Source organism: Tasmannia lanceolata, unplaced genomic scaffold (genome assembly GCF_043159265.1).
Source record: "Tasmannia lanceolata isolate RefF3 unplaced genomic scaffold, GAP_Taslan_0.1 ptg000037l, whole genome shotgun sequence".
NCBI lineage: Eukaryota > Viridiplantae > Streptophyta > Magnoliopsida > Canellales > Winteraceae > Tasmannia > Tasmannia lanceolata.
Window position 1 is genome coordinate 48,730,634 of NW_027518714.1, and position 4,343 is coordinate 48,734,976.

A 4,343-nucleotide genomic window follows, 5' to 3' on the forward strand; every position below is an offset into this window, starting at 1 on the left:
GTTTGACAAAATTTCCTTTCAATAATGGCATGCTCTATTTATTTTATGTTTCGAAAATAATTTTTAGGTCAATCACAAATCTCAAGATGCTCTCCAGATCCACCGACAAAAGTTAGTAGGTAAATTGTGGAGTGCGATTATAACAAAAGGAGTTGTTGATAGTAAGATGTAGTAACTCTTAAAAGGAACATGGCCTGACACGAGATTGCTCGTTCCTTGGGATGTTAGCCAAGCATGTGCACCATCAATAAATCTATTTAATGTCAGCTAACACTTGCAGAAGTAGATATCCAAAGCCATTGCTTTCAAGAAGTCCATCCCCCGATCCAAGTGCCACTAGGTACTCATTCTTCCAAGCAATTCCCATCTGTTAGGTTTTGTGGGGACCTTGCAAGCCACAAAGTTGAGCAAAAAACCAAACAAACCAAACCCTATTCAGCATCTAAGAAGTGAGATTGTGAGAAAGAAACCATGAATTGTTTGGTACTAGAGAAGCCTCATGTAGTGCTCGTTCCTTTCCACGAACAGGGACATATCAACCCCTTTATTCAACTAGCGAAAATCCTCCAATCCAAGGGTTTCTTCATCACGTTCGTCATTACCAAACACAATCACCAATGTCTGGTGCGATCCAGAGGTCCGGAGGCAGTGAAAGGACTGGACGATTTTCGGTTCGAGGAGATATCTGATGTACCGCTGTCGAATGACTCGGACCGCATGCAGGACATTTCAGCCCACTACGATTCAATGCTGAAGAATTGGCATACTTATTTCCTTGAGCTCTTGAAGAAGCTTAATGACTCGAAGAACGAGCCTCCTGTGATGGTTTGATGAGTTTCACCATAAAAGCTTCTAATGATCTCGGAATTCCCGAGTTTCTGTTTTACCCTAGCGCTTGCAGTCTCGAGGCTACTTTCATTACAAAGAGCTTGTTGACAAAGGCTACATACCATTGAAAGGTAATCCAACCCTCTCTCTCATTGGGAATAAATTGGCCAGGCACATGTAGCCCCACTTTAGGTCGACTATCGCATGTGGATTTTTGTTATCCGGGAGGTTTGAACTCGAGACCTTTGACTCTAATACCATGTTAACTTACCAACTTCTCCAAAAGCTTAAGCTGTTGGAGAAAGGCGTTATTTATCTTTTAAACTTTAACAATATTCTAGAATAAATTAGAAAAGAAGGTCTTCGACTTGTTGAAAAAGCAATCTAAAACTTGTTTTATTATTCATTGAAAGATGATCTCATGCACATGCATATGTCCATATTTGTAGACTATAAATGCTTCTCTCCTGTTCAAATTAACATCCCACTCGCAATACAACTTGTAAGAGAAATAGGATTTTCTAAGGAAACTCTAACTTCCTAAAACACAAGATTCCAAAACAATAATATTAACTTCCATCTAATAAGGAACTATGCTATATCACGTTGATACTTGATACTGATGAGACATCCCTGGGTAATTAACCCGGTGGGTCTAATTCTAATTCCCAGCGGTGAACACGGACAAGTGTGGAACCAAGGGTAGTAGGCTGGATTTGTCATGGCTACCAATAATTCACGAAGACGGTGGGCCATACCATGGGTGGGCAACTATAAAGGTAATCCCAGCCATCCACCAAAAGTAGGATATTTAGATAGATGTGGACAGTTGGCTAGTAGAGGGCATCTTGCTTTTCTCTAAACGTAGGATTTAGAGATGGACGTGGAAATAAAGAAGAGAGTGAAAATGGCACTGATTTCGTATTTTTACATTTTCTTTTTGCATCTTTGGGAATACGTGCTCTCCATTTTGTTTTCTTGTGCACGTGTCATGATAGAGGGCATCTTGCTTTTCTCTAAACGGGTTTCCGTATAACTTGGTGCTTTTACTTACAGTGGACAAAAAATATTTTTAGAATTTAAGGCAATCCTTTAGCATCGTTAAAATTTATTTATGGGTTATGCTAAGTGCATTGGAAACTTAATTAGCAAAACCTTTTATTTATGGGGAACATCTGTATTATTTCGGCAGTTAACATTAAAAACTACAGAAATCTATTAATTAGCGAGGGATGATAGACTGAAGGGTGCCCTGGCTAAAACAGCCGGAAGGATGCCCCTATTAGTCCATGTCATCTATGGCAATGGGTATTACAAGTGAATCTCATTTCTATTCCCTCTATTGTAATGTGGTTAGCGTGGAAGAAACAGAGGGCAAGGCCTTGCTCGTTTTGGATTTCCAGAATTGATTTTTTGTTTAAAGCCGATTGTTGGTCTCCTGGTCTGTTTGGTTGCTGAAATTTTTTTGGTTCTTGGGATTTTTGTGGAACAAAAAACTCCCTGGGAGATTGGTGGAAAAAAAAAACTCCCTGGAAGTATCCGGTAAAATAAATATCCCATGTTTGGTTGACCAGACTATGGTGGGAAAAATTGGTGTTTTCGGTGCTGCTCATCTCTATCGTATCTATGTGTGTGTGTGAGAGAGAGAGAGAGAGAGAGAGAGAGATTAATTGTAGGGAAGAGAGAATTTGTAGCCGAACTAAATGTAGTTAATATTGATTTATTAACATCTGTACTATTAAATGCTCATCAGTAAAACTTAAAAATAGTAACGAGATACACTAATAATCCCAGTTGCCAAAGATGGCATAGACCAATAGGGGCGCCCTTGTGGCTATTTTTTGCAAGGGTCCCTAGTGGCACTCTTCATTTTACTAATATCTTAGGTGTTGTAGTAGTCCTTGAAACAATTTAAACTGATATATTGTGAAGAAACCAGATCCACTGTTAGAACAGGGAGTGACATGTAATACCATTTACATTCTTCGTTACGATAACATGTGATGAAAAATGGTAATCCTAGTTCTACAATTTGCAATATTTTCTTCTTTTTCTCATACCTTTGTGCCATCTCTTTGCAGATGAAAGTTGCTTCACTAATGGATATCTGGATACCACGGTGAACTTCATCCCTGGGATGGAAGGTTGCAGATTAAGGGACCTTCCTACTTTCGTTAGAACCACATATCACGACGACATAATGCTAAATCTTAATTTGGAGAATTTGAAGATTGCAATAAGGGCTAAGGGTTTAATTCTAAACACATTTGAGGATTTGGAACATAAAGTTCTTGACGGAATTAGAGCCAAGTTTTCTATTGACGTCTATGCCATCGGCCTTCTTTTGTATCTCTACAATCAGATGTCGGACAGTCGATCAAAGTCTATTGGTTCAAATTTGTGGAAAGAAGATGCCGAGTGTCTAGATTGGTTGGATAAAAGATTGCCAAGATCAGTCATCTATGTTAATTTTGGGAGCACTGTGACTATGACAGTCGAACAGCTGTTAGAATTCGCCTGGGGCCTGGCTAATAGCAAACAATCATTCATTCTGGTCATTCGGCCTGATCTAGTGCAAGGTGAATCAGTGGTCCTACCAGAAGAATTCTTCACGGAGATCGAAGGAAGAGGTGTCTTATCGGGATGGTGCCCACAGAACAGGTGCTCGTACACCCATCGGTCGGAGGGTTTCTAACGCACGGCAGGTGGAATTCAATGCTTGAGAGTATATGTGGTGGGGTGCCGATGATATGTTGGAGTTTCTTAGCAGAGCAGCCGACCAACTGTCGATTCGCTTGCAACGATTGGGAGATGTGGAGGTTAATCATGAGTTTAATAGAGAGCAAGTGGAGGGTCTAATTGGGGAATTGATGGAAAGAGAGAAGGGAAAGAAGATGAGGAAGAAGGCAATTGAGTGGAAGGAGAGTGCAGAAAGAGCTACAAAGAAAGGTGGTCATCTTACATGAACCTGGAGAATCTTATCAAAGAGATCCGTCACTAATAAAAACTCCATTAACCAAGAGTGATGAAGGTGGAAAAATAAAATGTGATATTATGTTGAAAAATTAATAATCAGAATACTACGATTCTGAAGTTTGTTAAAAGTAATAGATTAAATAGGGACTGATCTTGGCTTACTCGAACTCAAATTGGTCGAACCCAAATTGGTGCAACTATAACCCAAATCTGATTAGTCGAACTAGAATTTGGAGCTACTTGATGTAGAGCTCCCAAAACCCCACAGATCCGGTCTGCTGTGTTTCCAATTTGAAAATGGCTTGAAATTCAAAAAATAAAACTTTAGAAAAATCAAATCAAAACCCTTATTAGAACCAGATCTGATAAGGAAATGACAGTCGGCAAATGAACGTCGGTATATTTTAATGAGAAAGTCTTAGTTTTATTATCATTTACCGACGCTCATGACTGTCAGTGTAAAAAAAATGTTTACCGACGTTTTAATAAACCATCGGTAAAAGTCCTTTTCCTACTTTTCCACCTTTTTACCGACGTTT

General features: G+C 39.4%; 1 pseudogene across 1 annotated transcript; it reads left to right on the top strand.

The window, feature by feature from the left end:
• Nucleotides 1-415: 415 nt before the first annotated feature.
• LOC143862460 (7-deoxyloganetin glucosyltransferase-like) lies at nucleotides 416-3,965 on the top strand (annotated as a pseudogene). The gene is made up of 2 exons (XR_013240315.1): nucleotides 416-959; nucleotides 2,910-3,965. The product of XR_013240315.1 is annotated as a 7-deoxyloganetin glucosyltransferase-like (transcript).
• The last annotated feature ends 378 nt before the right edge of the window (nucleotides 3,966-4,343 follow it).